Source organism: Hordeum vulgare, chromosome 7H (genome assembly GCF_904849725.1).
Source record: "Hordeum vulgare subsp. vulgare chromosome 7H, MorexV3_pseudomolecules_assembly, whole genome shotgun sequence".
NCBI classification, from domain to species: domain Eukaryota; kingdom Viridiplantae; phylum Streptophyta; class Magnoliopsida; order Poales; family Poaceae; genus Hordeum; species Hordeum vulgare.
In genome coordinates this window covers 151835516-151855239 of record NC_058524.1, presented here as the reverse complement: position 1 = coordinate 151855239, position 19724 = coordinate 151835516, and positions in this window count along the sequence as shown.

The window sequence follows — 19724 nt, the reverse complement described above, 5'->3', positions numbered from 1 at the left end:
GCCTCGTGGCGGCGGCGACACCACTAAAAAGCTGCTCCTCGATTTTTTTCCTGGACGAAACACTTCATATAGCAGAAGAGGGGGCAAGTGGGCCAGCAGGCTACCCACAAGCCCTCATGGCGCGGCCTGGGGGGTGGCCGCGCCGTGTAGGCTTGTGGCCACCCCCTAGTGCCCCTGTGGCGCTTCTTCGGCCCAGTATTTTTTATAAATCCGGAAAAAAATCCTCGTTGATTTTTATGGTGTTTGGAGTTGCGCAAAATAGGTATCTCAACTTTGCTCCACTTTCAGGCCAGAATTCCAGCTGCCGACATTCTCCCTCTTCATGTAAACCTTGCAAAATAAGAGAGAAAAGGCATAAGAATTGTATCATGAAGTGAAATAACAGCCCAAGAAGCGATAAATATCAACATGAAAACATGATGCAAAATGGACGTATCAACTCCCCCAAGCTTAGTCCTCGCTTGTCCTCAAGCGAAAGCCTGGCTCAATAAATATGTCCACATGTTTAGGGAGAGAGGTTTCGACAAAATAAGATACAAACATGCATGCATCATGATCATGATCAGAATAGCAATACCAACATATAATCTCTCATGCTAAAGTGATAATTCCTTCACAAAGTAAAGCATTGATCAAGAACCTTACCGAGAAGTAACAACCGATAGCCTTTAGTCATTGAAGCAATTGAAATTTATCACAACATCAGAAAGAGTCAAATAAGAGCTTGTAAAGCAAATCCACATACTCAATCATTCTTTCGTTCTCAACAATTGCTACAACTCACATGGTACTCATGAGATCAAAGTTTCAGCTGGACACAGAGAAAGATAGGGGCTTATAGTTTTACCTCCCAACCGCTTACCTCAAGGGTAATGTCAACAATAATAATTCATGAATACTTACTTCCAAGTTGACATATGAATATAGATCTTTCCCAAGCATATGACGTTAGCCAAGATAAAGGCGAGATAAGGAATTGGTGAAGATCACCATCACTCTTTCAAGGGCAAAAAGTAAAGGTACAAGATAGGCCCTTCGCAGAGGGAAGCAGAGGTTGTCATGGGCTTTTGAGGTTTGGATGCGTGTCCTCTTAGTGCGGAGGAACATCACTTTATATTGCCTCATGTGATAAAGAACTTTATTAAGCAGTCTATCGCATTTATGTCTTCCTCATCACAGGTTCGTACAAATCTTATTTTCCACACACTAATAGATCATACATATTAGAGAGCAATTTTTATTGCTTGCACCGATGACAACTTACTTGAGGGATCTTATTCGATCCATAGGTAGGTATGGTGGACACTCATGGCAAAACTAGTTTGAAGGTTTATGGATGCACAAGTAGTATCTCTACTTAGTGCAGGAGGTTTGGATAATGTGAGGTGGAAGCAATCGTCACATGCTAAGGGATCTCTAATCATATAACATTGTTTGGAACCAAGCAAACATAATTCATTATGTTGTCTTCCTTGTCCAACATCTACTTCTAGGCATGCAATAGTGTAGTGAGTGTTCACAATCATAGATGGTGTCAGATATGATATATTTATATGTGAACCTCTCCTTCTTTATCACTTCCTATTAATTGCAACAATGACCAAGGTCTACGTTTGCCTACCCTCAACAAGTTTCAATCCTCATTCTTTTTTATATGTGAATCCATCACTTCCCATAAGATCATTACATGATCTTTCATGCTTTTGTTCTATTCTCACTCTTTTGATCATGGCAAGAGGCAAAGCCCTTCAACTAAGACACTCTGTATTATATGGCTCACGGGCTTGAATACATTGGGGGTGACACATAGAAAAACTCAAGCCTAAAACACTAAGACTTTTAATCTACTAGAGAAAAATAAAACTGAAAAGGAAAACTAAAACAAAGGTAAAGGCAAAAGATGCGATGGTGATACGATACCGGGGAAACTCCCCCAAGCTTGGCACAAGCCAAGGGGATTGCCCATACCAATGCTCAGTTGTCTTCCTTTGGTGGTGATGGTGGAGGAGTTGTTGCAGAGGTCTTGAGCTTGTTTAATTTTCACTTGAGCATAAAATTCTGCTCTCTTAGATCATCATTTTCCTCCTCAAGCTTCAACACCCTTTGGCATAATTCCTGCTTACTCTCCTGCAAGAAACAAGAAGGGATAAACAAAGTCTTAGACTTCTTCCTTGAGTCAGGGAGGCTCGACTTCTTGAACTCCACATGCGTGTGTCCAGGTTGAGGTAGAGGAGCCTCCTCTTCATTGGAACTTGTTTTGTTCCTTCCCCTTTAGATCATAATCTGCTTCCTCATCTGTGGTCCATCCATAAGGATCCAAGTCCCCATAGACCTTGGGATTAGCAAGGTACTCTGGCACAAAGCTCTCCCCCTCTAAATCTTGAGAAGACATCTTGCCCTAAATCTGCGGCACAAAACAGGCTCGAAACGAAAAACAGAAGAAATCTGCGTGATGCAGGGGTCAGACCAAACGGGAGTATATATAATGATTTTTTCCAGACCAGAAGGAGTACCCTGCACGAAAACGGAGTCCGGGAGGCGCACGAGGTGGCCACAAGCCCTCACGGCACGGCCAGGGGGTGGGCCCATGCCGTGCAGGCTTGTCGCCTCCTCACGCACTTTCCGGACTACATCCAATTTTTGTATTTTTTCAAATATTCCAAAACATAGAAAATTTCCTACTGGAAAAGCTTTGGACTCTGTCATTTACTGAATCACATACCTCTTCGTTTTCGGAGTCAGAAACAGGCAGATAAATATCCCTTAGGTATTCTTCCGGAGTTATGGTATTGATAATATTGCTTTCAACATTTATGGGAGTACCTGAGATATAATGCTTGATTCTCTGCCCATTTACAACTCTCGGACAATTACCTTCTGTGTTGTTGATCTTGATAGCACCGGAATGATATACTTCCTCAACAACATAGGGACCTTCCCATTTAGAGAGAAGCTTGCGTGCAAAGAATCTTAAACGAGAGTTATATAGCAAGACATAATCACCTACATTGAACTCAAGCTTTTGTATCCTCTTATCATGCCACCTCTTAACTTTCTCGTTGAACAACTTGGCATTCTCATATGCCTGAGTTCTCCATTCATCAAGCGAGCTAATATCAAATAACCTCTTCTCACCGGCAAGTTTGAAATCAAAGTTGAGCTCTTTGATTGCCCAATAAGCTTTATGTTCTAGCTCAAGAGGTAAATGACATGCTTTACCGTACACCATTTTGTATGGAGACATGCCCATGGGATTCTTGTAGGCAGTTTTATAAGCCCACAGTGCATCATCGAGCTTCTTAGACCAATTCTTTCTAGACCTGTTGACAGTCTTTTGCAGAATTAGTTTAATCTCTCTATTGCTTAGCTCTACTTGACCACTGGACTGAGGGTGATAGGGAGACGCAATTCTATGGTTGACATCGTACTTAGCAATTGTTTTACGGAAGGCACCATGAATGAAGTGTGAACCACCCTCGGTCATTAGATATCTAGGGACTCCAAATCTGGGGAAGATAACTTCTTTAAGCATCCTGATAGAGGTGTTGTGATCAACACTACTAGTGGGGATAGCTTCTACCCATTTAGTGACATAATCAACAGCAACTAGTATATGAGTATACCCGTTGGATTTTGGATAAGGTCCCATATAATCAAAGCCCCAGACATCAAATGGTTCAATGACAAGTGAATAGTTCATAGGCATTTCCTGACGTTTGCTAATATTACCTATTCTTTGACATTTGTCACAAGACAAGACAAACTTACGGGCATCCTTGAAGAGAGTGGGCCAATAGAAACCTGATTGCAACACCTTGTGCGCAGTTCTATCTCCCGCATGGTGTCCTCCGTAGGCCTCGGAGTGACACTTCTATAGGATCTGTCCCTGTTCATGTTCAGGTACACAATGTCTAATAACACCATCTACTCCTTCCTTATAAAGGTGAAGACCATCCCAAAAGTAGTGTCTCAAGTCAAAGAAGAATTTCTTCTTTTGCTGGTATGTGAAACTAGGTGGTATATATTTGGCAACGATATAGTTTGCATAATGAGCATACCACGGTGCACTACGTGAAGAATTGATGACATTCAATTGCTCATCGGGAAAGCTATCATCAATAGGTTGTGGGTCATCAAGAACGCTCCCCAACCTAGACAAGTTATCTGCTACTGGGTTATCAGCACCCTTCCTCTCAACAACGTGCAAATCAAATTCTTGTAGCAAGAGAACCCATCTAATAAGTCTAGGTTTAGCGTCCTTCTTCTCCATGAGGTACTTGATAGCAGCATGATCAGTGTGAATAGTGACTTTGGAATCAACTATGTAAGACCTGAACTTTTCACATGCAAACACGACTGCTAAAAATTCCTTCTCCATAGTAGCATAGTTTCTCTGGGCACTGTCTAGAGTTTTACTAGCATAGTGAATAACATTCAACTTCTTATCAACTCTTTTCCCTAGGACAACACCAACAGCATAAGCACTAGCATCACACATGATTTGAAAAGGTAAGTTCCAATCAGGTGGTTGAGCAATAGGTGCAGTTATCAAAGCCCTCTTAAGTATTTCGAAGGCTTCCTCACAATCATCGTCAAAACCAAAAGGAATATCCTTTTGCAAGAGATTGGTAAGAGGCCTAGAAATCTTAGAGAAGACTTTAATGAACCTTCTATAGAAACCAGCATGACCTAGGAAACTTCTTATACCTTTGATATCTGTGGGGTATGGCATTTTCTCGATTGCATCAACCTGAGCCTTATCGACTTCAGTACCTCTTTCAGAAATTTTATGTCCTAAGACGATGCCTTCATTAACCATAAAGTGGCACTTCTCCCAATTCAAGACAAGATTGGTGTCTTTACATCTTTGTAAGACTCGATCAAGGTTGCTGAGGCACTCATCAAAGGAAGATCCGTAAACGGAAAAGTCATCCATGAAAACCTCAACAACCTTTTCACAAAAGTCAGAGAATATAGCCATCATACATCTTTGAAAGGTGGTAGGTGCATTACATAAGCCAAAAGGCATACATCTATAAGAAAAGGTACCAAAAGGGCAGGTGAAAATGGTTTTCTCCTGATCAGATTGTGCAACTGGTATTTGGGAGAAACCAGAATAACCATCTAGAAAACAGAAGTGTGTGTGTTTAGACAGCCTTTCTAGTATTTGGTCGATAAAAGGCAGAGGGTAATGATCTTTCCTAGTGGCTTTATTCAATTTCCTAAAATCGATCACCATCCTATAGCCCGTAATAATCCTCTGTGGATCAACTCATCCTTATCATTAGGGACAACGGTAATGCCTCCCTTCTTAGGGACGCAATGCACCGGACTCACCCAATCGCTATGAGCAACAGGATAGATAATACCTGCTTCCAGGATCTTTAGTATTTCTTTTCTTACTACTTCTTTCATCTTAGGATTCAATCTCCTTTGATGATCAACAACTGGTTTGAAATCATGATCGGTTTTAATCTGATGCCCTTAAGATCATCAAGAGTATATCCAATAGCAGCACGGTGCTTCCTGTGAGTTTTTAGCAACTTCTTTTCTTCATGCTCTCAGAGGATAGCACTAATTATAACAGGATATATCTATTTTTCATCAATATAAGCATACTTAAGAGTATCAAACAACTGTTTAAGCTCGAACACAGGATCACCCTTTGGTGGAGGTGGATCCCCAAGCAGTTCAACATGCAAGTTATTCTTAAGGATAGGATATTGTTCTAAGACAACTCTATCTATCTCATCCCTTTCATCCATATGCATATCGTTTTCATGATCAAGCAAGTATTGCTCTAAGGGATCAGTAGGACGCACGTCAATAGAAGCTAAGGCAATAGTTTCATCCTTACTAGGCAAGTCTTTTTCATGAGGTTGTCTACAAAACTTGGAGAAATTGAACTCATGTGACACACCTTCAAAGCCAACAGTGACAGGTAGCTTCTCACAGTCAATATGAGCATTGACGGTATTGAGGAAGGGTCTACCAAATATGATGGGACAAAAGCTATCTTGAGCGGTAGCAAGAATGAGGAAATCAGCAGGATACTTTGTTTTACCACACAAGACTTCAACATCCCTAACAATTCCCACAGGGCAGATAGTATCTCTATCGGCAAGCTGAATAGTGACATCAATAGGTTCTATCTCAACAGGTGCAATCTCGTCTTTGATTTAATCATATAAGGATTGAGGTATTGCACTAACACTAGCACCCACGTCACATAAACCATGATAGCAATGATCTCCTATCTTAACAGAAACCACACGCGTGCCAACAACATGCCTATGTTTGTCTCTAGCGTGAGGTTTAGCAATTCTAGCAGCATCTTCACATAAGTGAATATTATGTCCCTCAACATCGTCAGATAGAAGATCTTTGATAATAGTAATGCTAGGTTCAACTCTAATTTTCTCAGGGGGTGTAGATGTTCTAATGTAGCCTCTACGTATCACAGTTGAAGCTTTAGAATGATCCTTTATCCTAACAGGGAAAGGTGGTTTCTCAATGTAAGCACTGGGAACCACGGGATCATTATAGGCAATGACTTTCTCTTCAACTGGAGTGGGTTTGACTACATTGACTTCTAAAGGAGGGTGATATTTAAACCACTTCTCTTTGGGGAGATCAATATGGGCAGCAAAGAATTCACACAATGAAGCTACTATCTCAGAGTCAAGTCCATACTTAGCACTAAAGTCACAAAAAGTATTTGTCTCAACAAAGGATTTAACGCAATCAAACGTGAAATTCATACCTGACTCCTTACCTTCTTCAAGCTCCCAATCTTCAGAGTTGCGTTTAATTCTCTCCAATAAATTCCATTTTAAGTCAATGTCTCTCTTCATAAAAGAACCGGTACAAGAAGTGTCAAGCATTGTGCGATCATCATGAGAAAGCCTAGCATAGAAGTTCTGAATGATAATTTCTCTCGAGAGCTCATGGTTGGGGCATGAATATAGCATTGATTTAAGCCTCCCCCAAGCTTGAGCGATGCTTTCTCTGTCACGAGGCCAAAAATTATAAATATAATTCCGATCACGATGTACTAAATGCATAGGATAAAACTTTTGATGAAATTCCAATTTCAACCGATTGTAGTCCCATGATCTAGTATCGTCACATAGCATATACCATGTCAACGCCTTATCCTTGAAATATAAAGGAAAGACCTTCTTCTTGACCTCATCCTCGGGCAAACCTGCAAGCTTAAATAAACCACAAACTTCATCTACATAGATTAGATGCAAGTCTGGATGTGATGTTCCATCTCCTGTAAAAGGATTAGCCAGCAGTTTCTCAAGCATACCCAAAGGAAATTCAAAGCAAATATTTTCAGTAGGTGCAGCAGGTTGAGGAGCAACTCTTTGTGCTTCCGTTCGAGGTGAAGATACCCTGAACAAGCCCCTCAAAGGATTAGTATCCGTAGTGACAAGTGATAATAAATTTCAGCACACTATATGAATGTTTCCTTACCAAGTTCCACTTACCAAAGGCGCTTCACTCCCAGGCAACGGCGCCAGAAAAGAGTCTTGATGACCCACAAGTATAGGGGATCAATCGTAGTCCTTTCGATAAGTAAGAGTGTCGAACCCAACGAGGAGCAAAAGGATCTGACAAGTGGTTTTCAGCAAGGTAAAATCCGCAGGCACTGAAATTGTCGGTAACAAGTGATTGTGTGGTGAGATGATTCGTAGAAAGAAACAAGTAACAAAAGTAGCAACGATGCAGCAAAGTGGCCCAATCCCTTTTGTAGCAAGGGAGAAGCCTGGACAAAGTCTCATTGGAGGAAAAACGCTCCCGAGGACACACGGGAATTTCTATCATGCTAGTTTTCATCATGTTCATATGATTCACATTCGTTACTTTGATAGTTTGATATGTGGGTGGACCGACGCTTGTGTACTGCCCTTACTTGGACAAGCATCCCACTTATGATTAACCCCTCTCGCAAGCATCCGCAACTACGAAAGAAGAATTAAGACAAAGTCTAACCATAGCATTAAACTAGTGGATCCAAATCAGCCCCTTACGAAGTAACACATAAACTAGGGTTTAAGCTTCTGTCACTCTAGCAACCCATCATCTACTTACTACTTCCCAATGCCTTCCTCTAGGCACAAATAATGGTGAAGTGTTATGTAGTCGACGTTCACATAACACCACTAGAGGAAAAACAACATACAACATATCAAATTACCGAACGAATACCGAATTCACATGACTACTATTAGCATGACTTATCCCATGTCCTCATGAACAAAAGTAACTACTCACAAAGCATAATCATATTCATGACCAGAGAGGTAATGAGTAGCATCAAGGATCTGTACATAAACTCTTCCACCAAGTAATCCAACTAGCATGTACTACAGAGAGTAATCAACACTACTAGCAACCTTACAAGTACCAATCGGAGTCGCAAGACGGGGGTTGGTTACAAGAGATGAACTAGGGTTTGGAGATGAGATGGTGCTGATGAAGATGTTGATGGTGACGAGTCCCCTCCGATGAGAGGAGTGTTGGTGATGACGATGGTGACGATTTTCCCCTCCGGGAGGGAAGTTTCCCCGGTAGGATCATCCTGCCGGAGCTCTAGATTGGTTATGCTCAAGTTCCGCCTCGTGGCGGCGGCGAAACCACGAAAAAGCTCCTCCTCAACTTTTTCCTGGATGAAACCCTTCATATAGCAGAAGAGGGGGGCAAGTGGGCCAGTAGGCTGCCCACAAGCCCTCATGGCGCGACCTGGGGGGGTGGCCGCGCCGTGCAGGCTTGTGGCCACCCCCTGGCGCCCCTCTGGCACTTCTTCCGCCCAGTATTTTTTATTAATCCGGAAAAAAATCCTCGTTGATTTTACGGCGTTTGGAGTTGTGCAGAATAGGTATCTCAACTTTGCTCCACTTTCAGGCCAGAATTCCAGGTGCCAACATTCTCCCTCTTCATGTAAACCTTGCCAAATAAGAGAGAAAGAGCATAAGAATTGTACCGTGAAGTGAAATAACAGCCCAAGAAGCGATAAATATCAACACGAAAACATGATGCAAAATGGACGTATCATTTGGCCAGCTTGATCTTTTTATCTTGCAATGGGAAGTGGTGCTTTGTGATGGGTTCGATCTTACAGTGCTCAATCTCAATGACAGAAGGCGACATGGCACACATGTATCGTTGCTATTAAGGATAAAACGATGGGGTCTATTCCTACATGAATAGATCCTGTCTACATCATGTCATCATTTTTAAGCATTACTCCGTTTCTCCATCAACTTAATACACTAGATGCATGTTGGATAGCGGTCGATGTGTAGAGTAATAGTATTAGATGGAGGCAGGAGTTGGTCTAGTTGTCTTGGACATGATGCCTATATACATGATCATTGTCTTGCACATCGTCATAATTATTTGCTCTTTTATAAATTGTCCAACGTTAATTTGTTTATCCACCGTATGCCATTTTCTCGAGAGAAGCCACTAGTGAAACCTACGGCCCCCGGTTCTATTTCTCACCATCTAATTGCAAGATCTATTTTTCTATTCCCGTTTCCAATTTATTTTCTCTTTTATTTTCACATCTATATTATCAAAAACCCAAAAATACCTTGTTGTGTTTTATTTTCCGTTACTTTATTTGCATCTATCAATTTATTTGTTTACCGTTTTATCTTACCCATGAGGGATTGACAACCCCTACACGCATTGGGTTGCGAGGATTTGTTGTTTGTGTAAAGGTACTGCTTACATAGTCTTGTGAATCTTCCTACTGGTTCGATACCTTGGTTTCAAACTGAGGGAATTCTCGTCGTCGATGTGTTACATCACCCTTTACATTTGGAGGGAAAAACCAACGCATCAACAACACCAAGCAAGCTTTCTCGCGCCGTTGCCGGGGAAGATCAAGTCAAGATCTATCGGGTCCCCAAACATAAACACTCATATCCTTGCAATTACATTATTTGCCATTTGCCTCTCGTTTACTCTCCCCCACTTAAAAATAAAATATTTTCCTTCTTTCCATTTTCCGTTTTCTTGCCGGATATCTTGTTTGCGTTGTTATATATCTTGCATTACTACTCCTCTTTTGTCACCGGATTTTGAAGTTTTGTACTTCAAACACATACAAAGAGAAAATTTGAAAGATGCTTCGTATATGTTGATGGAATCTTATCGTGTTTGCAATTTAAAAGGGGATGCAAAGATTTTGCTCCGCAGTTTGTACATAGGATTGACCATGCATCACAGACAACTTCTAGATTTTGCCGCTAAAGGAAATTTTGTTGAGATTAATGCTAATGCTGCTTATGAAATAATAGAGGGAATATTAGGGGTTCCACCACCCAAAAGGGGATTTGCTTTTACGCAAGAAAGGGTTCAAATATTAGACAAATTGAGTAATCTATAGAATTTTTATGTTGGATTGCAAAAATCTTATGAACCTCTTAAGCATATAAGTGCAAACCTCAATCGCATGAATACCTGGATTACCTTCTATAATAAGAGGTTGGATACTTTGGATCTTAAGATCGTCTCTTTCTTGAGAACATTGGGAAATGACAAGAGCCACCGAGGTTTGAGAAAGCTCTTACAAAGATAGCAAATACTAAAGTTGACGATACTTGAAATCTAGGCTTTATGCCTAGCTAGAGGCGTAAAACGATAGCGCTTGTTGGAAGGCAACCCAATGAATATATTTTTTCACTTTTGCTTTCTGTTCTTGAGTGTTTGCACAATTATTCTACTATTATGATTGTTTTCTTCATGTTTTAATTAATGTTTATGCCAAGTAAATCCTTTAGTATTATGTTGGGTGGTAGTTGCTTTGATCTTATTCGAAAACATAAACTTTTGCATCCAGTAGCAGAATTAAAAAAATCATAGATGTGAAGAAGTTGTCTGAATGTTTTACTCAAGATTAATATACAAATTGCCTACGTTGTCCTAATTTTTTCGAATTTTTTTGAGTTACATAAGTGTGAGTAAAATTGAGTCTTTGTTCAGTTTTTGATAGATTCTGTTTTCTTTGCGTTATGTGCTTATTTTGATGAATCTATGGATTGTATAGGGGGGTATAAGCCATGGTAATGTTAGAATACGGTAGTTATAGTGCAAAAACAAAATTGGAATGGGTTTTAAACATCACTTAAAGCAAAGATTGGTTTTGTTATACTAACGGATCTCATGAAGGTTTCGTTGAGTTTTGTGTGTTTGAAGTTTTCAAGTTTTGGGTGAGATCACGATGAATGAAGGAATAAGGAGTGATAAAATCCTAAGCTTGGGGATTCCCCATGACACTCCAAGGTAATAACCAAAGAGTACCAAGCAACTAAGCTTGGGGATGCCTTGGAAGGCATCCCCTCTTTCTTCTAACGACCATCGGTAATTTTACTTGGAGCTATATTTTTATTCGTCACATATCATGAGTTTTGGTTGGAGTGTATCGTATTATATGAGTCCTTGCTTGCTTTTATTATTAGTTTGTCACAATAATCCTTGCTGGACACACGCATTTGAGAGAGCCAAATTATGTTATGATTGTTAGAATCGCTCTCTATGCTTCACTTAAATTCTTTACAACCATGGAATTGCTCTAGTACTTCACTTATATCTTTTTGAGCATTATGGTGCTGTTATTTTGAAAAAATATGCTCTCATGCTTCACTTAGATTATTTTGAGAGTTAGTATAAACTTTTAAGAAATCCTCCCTTGCTTCACTTATATTAGTTTGAGAGTTGAAAATTTGAAAGAAACTTGTGCTCTTGTTCTTAACTTATATTTGTTTGAGAGCTTGTTATTAGCGATGGAAATTTGTTTTAAATGAAATTGGTCCCAAAGTGATAGATATCGAGGGGAGATATAATAAAAACTTTCATGAAGATCATTGGATGTTAAACTTGATTCTTTGCAATAGTTTTGTGATTTGAAGATAGTGATATGTGAGTTATGTTGATGAGTAATTATGCTTTAGTAAGAATATTGGTGTTAAGGTTTGTGATTCCCTATGCATGCACATGAAGTCAATAATTATACTATGAAATTACATCTTAATTGTGTTGCATTATTCGGTCTTAGTTATGTTTAATGTTCTCTTATGATGGTTTTCGTTCCTTGGTTGGGCGCTTCTCAATCCATTTGCTAGCCTTCACTTGAACTAAGCAGGAATGCTGCTTGTGCATCCAAATCCTAAACCCAAAGTTGTGCCAAATGAGTCCATCATACCTACCTATAGGCAGTATTTCAGTGTCATTCTAAGTAAATTTGCATGTCCCAACTCTAATATTCAAAATAAACTTAGGTTTTGTGTGCCCGAACTGCTCATGAAGCGGCAAGGGGTGGCCGATATCTTCCATGTTAAATAGGTTATTCTCAAGATGAGTGTTTATTCACTTGTGATTGCACGAGAGTATGCGGTAATAGGGATGCCCAGTTTCGAAATGCAAACAAAAATTATTTTATGTTGTCAAATAATAAATTCCTTGGAAAGTGTTGGTATGGACGGTATCCGTGGATGCAGCTAGTCGTGGAGTGTGAAAGAATGGTGCAAAAGAAATATGCATTATTTTCAGTTTGGGAACTGATACGTCTCAAACGTATCGACTTTTCCAAACACTGTTGCTATTGTTTTGGCCTCATTCTTGCATGATTTAAATGAAACTAACCCGGACTAACGCTGTTTTCAGCAGAGCTGCGTGTATGGTTTTCTTGTGTGTAGGAAAATGGATATTTAGGCATCATGGAAAATTCCGATAAAAAATAGAGAAAATCCACGCACCGGGAGGAACCCTGGGCCAGAAGATGGGCCGGAGGGGGGCCACTGATACGTCTCAAACGTATCTATAATTTTTGATGGTTTCATGTTGTTATCTTGTCAACTTTGGATGTTTTATGTACCTTTTATATCTTTTTTGGGACTAACTTATTAATTCAGTGCCAAGTGCCAGCTCCTGTTTTTTCTGTGTTTTTGACTCTTTTCAGATCTGATTTTGGAACGGAGTGCAAACGGAATAAAATCCCTGAAATAAATTTTTCCAGAACGGAAGAAGATCAGGGGACTTGAGGGCCAAGGCAGGAGAGCCACAGGGGGCCCACAAGCCCGGTAGCCGCCACCAGGCCTACGGGTCGGTAGTTAGTAGCTAGATGACTTCTTCTCTCTCTTGGATCTTCAATACAAAGTTCTCCATGATCTTAATGGAGATCTATCCGATGTAATCCTCTTTGGCGGTGTGTTTGTCGAGATCCGATGAATTGTGGATTTGTGATCAGATTATCTATGATATATATTTGAGTCTTTGCTGATTTCTTATATGCATGATTTGATATCCTTGTAAGTCTGTCCGAGTCTTGGGTTTTGTTTGACCAACTAGATCTATGATTCTTGCAATGGGAGAAGTGCTTGGTTTTGGGTTCATATCGTGTGGTGACCTATCCCAGTGATAGAAGGGGCAACAAGGCACGCATCATGTTGTTTCGATCAAGGGTAACAAGATGGGATTTTATCGTAGATATGAGATTGTCCATCTACATCATGTCATCTTGCTTAAGGCGTTACTCTGTTCTCATGAACTTAATACATTAGATGCATGCTGGATAGCGGTCGACGTGTGGAGTAGCAGTAGTAGATGCAAAAAGTATCGGTCTACTTGTTTTGGACGTGATGCCTATAGATATAATCATTGCCTTAGATAAAGTCACAACTTTGCGCGGTTCTATCAATTGCTCGACAGTAATTCGTTCACCCACCGTCTACTTGCTTTCATGAGAGAAGCCACTAGTGAACACTACGACCCCCGATTCACAACTATCGTTTCCACTTTCGCTTTTACTTTGCTTTGTTTCTTTTAGCTTTCAGTTCTCACTTGGCAAACAATCTATAAGGGATTGACAACCCCTTCATAGCGTTGGGTGCAAGATCTTTGGGCGTGTTTGGTTCCCTGGGTAGCTTCATGCTGCATCGCATGAGGGATCCAGGATGAGCATGACCAGGTTGACTTGATGCAAAGATGAGAAGAGATGAGTGTTTGGTGAACATGCATGAGATAGATGCACGAGATGGGGAATGGAGATCAAGCGGCAGCGCGGGGCGGCGGGATCCGGGATAGGCGGCTCCAGACGAAGGGACCTGGCATGCGGTGACCGGATCCAGCGTGTGGCCGTGCGAGCCGGTAGGATCCGGCGCACAGCGACTTGACCATGACAACGACGACGATTGGTCGGGGACGACAGCGGCGATGCTTTGGAGAGGACGGCGGCGGCGACGCTCAATCGTAGACGGCGGCGGCGCTTGGTGGAGGACGCACGAGGACGACGGCAACAACGCTTGGGAGAGGACGACGGCGGCGGCGCTTGACGAGGACGGCAGTGGCAGCGCTTGGGAGAGGACGACGGTGGCTGCGCTTGACGAGGACAACAGTGGGTCGAGGAAGGCAGGGGCGACGCTTGGGAGAGGACGGCGGCGGCGGGTCGGGGACGGCAGCGGCGACGTTTGGAAGAAAAAGGGGGAAGAAGTGAGCCTGCATGCAAGCTACACTCGAAATGTGCGTATCTCTCAGCCTGGCTGAGAGGCTACTTTCTACATCAGCTCGGCCAGGCCGAGATAGCCATACAGTTTACCAAACAAGCTAAAAGTTGCATCCCGGATGCCATGCACGTGCAACCCACCCAACCAAACATGCCCTTTGTGTTTGTGCAGGTACTTGTGACAATCCTTCACTAGATCGATACCTTGGTTCTCAAAACTGAGGGAAATACTTGCCGCCGCTGTGCTACATCACCCTTTCCGCTTCGAGGGAAAACCGACGCAAGGCTCCAAGGCCATGGGGGAGTCCTTTGCATATTTGCCAAGGAAGTCCCTAAAGGAGTAGCCGTAGCAGAAGGATTCCTGGTGCCGTTGCTGAGGAGTATCAAGACAAGAATAGTCTCCCATCAGCACGCTTGTTTCTGGCGCCATTGGAAGGTCTTTTGTTGCAGTAGCAGAAGTATTTCTGGCGCCGTTGCCGGGGAAGGAGAGATCTATCCAATTAGGTCTCACAATCTCATCTCTTGCATTTACTTTTTTGCCAGTTGCCTCTCGTTTTCCTCTCACCCACTTCACATTTGGCGTTTTCATTTGCCTTTCTCCTTTGTTGTTTTTATTTGCCTTTTGTCCTTTGCTGTTTTCTTTTGCCTTTTTTTTCCGCCCTTTTCTCTCATTTGCCTTTCCGTTGCTTGTGTGCTATGTGCCTTCAATATGCTTGCATCTTCGCTTGCTGAAAATCTAGTGATATGGATCCTCATCCACTTGCTAATCTCTTTAAGAGATCCACTTATGTGGAACCAATTGCTAGTGAGTTGACTGCACTTGACTATATTTATGGAGTTTTTCTTGAGATGAGTGAATCTGAAAATCGTGATGAAAAAACTTATGAAGTGATTCACGAGGGCTCCTTGAATGAAAAGCATGATTGCAATGGTTTCACTATAAATCATATTAGTGACAATCATGCTAAAAATATGCAAAACCCTAAGCTTGGGGATGCTAGTTTTGCTATGTCCCCTACTTGTTGCAATAATCATGATTGGGGTGATGATCTTTCTTATGATCTTGAAAATTTGTTCAAGCCTCATGATGATTATGATATTTGCAACAATATTGAAAGTGGGATTGGAGAACTCATGACTTTATTTAATGACAATCCCACTATTTTTGATGAGCGTCAACTTTGCATTCATGTGGATCATGAAAAGAATATCCTTTGTGATAGTTACATTGTTGAATTTGAATATGATCCCACATGTAATTATTATGAGAGAGGAAAATATGGTGGTAGAAACTTTCATATCACTAAATCACCTCTCGTTTTGTTGAGATTGCTATTGTCTCTTTCTTCTTCCTTGCATTTGGTAACTATTGGTTGTCTTGCCAATTTGTTTTCCTATAAAATTCCTATGCATAGGAAGTATGTTAGACTTAGATGTGATTTTCACATGCTTTATGATGCTCTCGTTGTGCTTCAATTCTTGTCTTTTGTGAGAGCATCATTGAACGCCTAGCTAAGGGCGTTAAATAATAGTGCTTGTTGGGAGGCAACCCAACGAATCTATTCTTTTTCTTTCTGTTTTGTGTTTTAAACACTTCCATAATTCTCTTATAATTGTGTTTTTTGTGTTTCTTTTTGCGTTTGTGCCAAGTAAAACCGTTATGATTAGTCTTGGGGATGATCGTTTGATCATGCTGGAAAAGACAGAAACTTTCTGCTCGCGAAATGAATTTTCATTTTGCTTATGTAAGAGCTTTCGAGTTGATTCTTTTTGCTTATAATTTCTATGCAAATTCTTCACACTGTCGTAATTTTTCAGAATTTTTGAAGGACCAGAAGTATACAGAGTATACAGATTGCTACAGACCGGTCTGCTGTTAACAGATTCTGTTTTTGTTGAGTTGGTTGCTTATTTTGATGAAACTATGGATAGTATCGGGGGGTATTAGCCATGGAATATTGAAATTACAGTAACCCAACATCAACATAAGTATAATTTAAGTTTGCTACAGTACCTAAGGAAGTGGTGGTTTGCTTTCTTATACTAATGTTATCACGAGTTTCTGTTTAAGTTTCGTGTTGTAAAGTTTTCATGTTTTGGGTGAAGTTCTTATGGACAAAGAGATAAATAGTGGAAAGAGCTCAAGCTTGGGGATGCCCAAGGCACCCCAAGTTGATTCAAGGATTTCGTAAAAGCCTAAGCTTGGGGATGCCCCGGGAAGGCATCCCCTCTTTCGTCTTCATTCCATCGGTAACGTTACTTGGGGCTATATTTTTATTCACCACATGTTATGTGTTTTGCTTGGAGTGTCTTGTATCGTAGGAGTCTTCTATTTTTGTTGTGTCACAATCTTCCTTGCTGCCCACCTATAGAGAGAGACATGCACTCACCGTGATTTTGTCGAGCTTCACTTATATCTTTTGGTTAGACAATTTTGCTCTGTGTGCTTCACTTATATCTTTTAGAGCACGGAAGCACGTGGCTTGGTAGTTGATCTATGCTATGATAGTAGTCTCAAAAGGGGTAGTTATCCAAAGGGATATGAAAATTTCCACCTTCATGTGCATTGAATAGTTAGAGAAGTTTGATTCATCTCAATTAGTTTTGAGTTGTGGTTGTGGTAATATTGAAGTTATATTAGTAAGGTGTTGTGGATCTAGAAATACTTGTGTTGAAGTTAGTGTTTCCCGTAGCATGCACGTATGGTGAACCGCTATGTGATGAAGTCTGAGCATGATTAGTCTATTGATTGTCATCCTTTGTGTGGTGGTCGGGATCGCGCGATGGTTTATACCTACCAACACTTCCCCTAGGAGTATGCGTTCAATGCTTTGTTTCGATTAGTACTAAAACTTTTGCAACAATTATATGAGTTCTTCATGATTAATGTTGAGTCCATGGTTTAGATGCACTTTCACCTTCCACCATCACTATCTTCTTAGTGTCGTGCAACTTTCGCCGGTGCACAAAACCCACCATTAGCCTCCCTCAAAACAGCCACTATACCTACCTACTATGGCTTTTTCAAAGTCATTCTGAGATATATTGCCATGCAACTACCACCATGACATGTGCCACCACTTCTACATTGCCATTGCATGATCGTAAGATAGCTAGCATGATGTTTCCATTAATGTCTATGCCATGCTAGACCATTGTCGCGGTACGCTACTGAAGGCATTCCATATAGAGTCATCATTGTTCTAAGTTTTGAGTTGTAAGTGTGATGATCATCATTGATGGAGCATTGTCCCATGTGAGGAAATAAAAGAGGCCAGCGAAGCCCACCAAAATAAAAAAGTAAAAAAATAAAAAAAGAGGCCAAAGAGCCCACCAAAAAAAATGAAAGAACAAGAGAGAAGGGACAATGCTACTATCCTTCCACACTTGTGCTTATTAAGCACCATGATCTTCATGATTGAGAGTCTCCCGTTTTGTCACCACCATATAGCTAGTGGGAAATTTTCATTATATAACTTGGCTTGTATATTCCAATGATAGGCTTCCTCAAATTTGCCTTAGGTCTTCGTGAGCAAGCAAGTTGGATGCACACCAACTAGTTTTCTTTAAGAGCTTTCACATACTCTTATCTCTAGTGCATCAATTGTATGGCAATCCCTACTAACTCACATTGATATCTATTGATGAGCATCTCCACAGCTCATTGATATGTCTACTTAGTGTGACCATCTTCTCCTTGTTTGTCTTGCAACCTCCACCACACTCCATTCCACTTATAGTGCTAAAACCATGCCTCATGCTCATGTAATGCGTGAGAGTTGAAAAGGTTTGAGAAAGTAAAAGTTTGAAAACAATTACTTGGCCAATACAGGGGTTGTGCACGATTTAAATTTGTTGTGCAAGGATGATAGAGCAAAGAGAGACTATATGCTTTTGTAGGGATAACTTTCTTTTGGCCTTATTATTCTGAAAGTTCGTGATTACCTTGCTAGTTTGCTTGAAGTATTATTGTTTCCACGTCAATAGCAAATTATTGTTTTGAATCTAATGGATCTGAACATTCACGTCGCATAAGAGGAGTTACAAAGGACATCTATGCTAGGTAGCATGAAAGCATCAAAAATTCATTCTTTATCACTTCCTTATTCGACGACGAGCAGGAGTTAAGCTTGGGGATGCTTGATACGTCTCAAACATATCTATAATTTTTGATGGTTTCATGTTGTTATCTTGTCAACTTTGGATGTTGTATGTACCTTTTATATCTTTTTTGGGACTAACTTATTAATTCAGTGCCAAGTGCCAGTTCCTGTTTTTTCTGTGTTTTTTGACTCTTTTCAGATCTGATTTTGGAACGGAGTCCAAACGGGATAAAATCCCCGAAATAAATTTTTCCAGAACGGAAGAAGATCAGGGGACTTGAGGGCCAAGGCAGGAGAGCCACAGGGGGCCCACAAGCCTTGTAGCCACCACCAGGGGGCGGCGGCTACCACGCTTGTGGCCTCCCTGGCGCCCCCCTGACCTAGCTCCTTCGCCTATATATTCCCTAAAATACAAAAAAATAGGGGAATCCACGAAAGCACTTTTCCGCCACCGCAAGCTTCCATTTCCGCGAGATCTCATCTGGAGACCCTTCCCGGTGCCCTGCCGGAGGGGACTTTGGAGTTGGAGGGCTTCTACATCAACATCATCGCCCCTCCAATGACTCCTGAGTAATTCACTTCAGACCTACAGGTCCGTAGTTTGTAGCTAGATGGCTTCTTCTCTCTCTTGGATCTTCAATACAAATTTCTCCATGATCTTCATGGAGATCTATCTGATGTAATCCTCTTTGGCGGTGTGTTTGTTGAGAGCCGATGAATTGTGGATTTGTGATCAGATTATCTATGATATATATTTGAGTCTTTGCTGATTTCTTATATGCATGATTTGAAATCCTTGTAAGTCTCTCCGAGTCTTGGGTTTTCTTTGGCCAACTAGATCTATGATTCTTGCAATGGGAGAAGTGCTTGGTTTTGGGTTCATATCGTGTGGTGACCTTTCCCAGTGACAGAAGGGGCAGCAAGGCACACATCATGTTGTTTCCATCAAGGGTAACAAGATGGGCTTTTATCGTAGATATGAGATTGTCCATCTACATCATGTCATCTGGCTTAAGGCGTTACTCTGTTCTCATGAACTTAATACACTAGATGCATGCTGGATAGCGGTCGACGTGTGAAGTAATAGTAGTAGATGCAGAAAG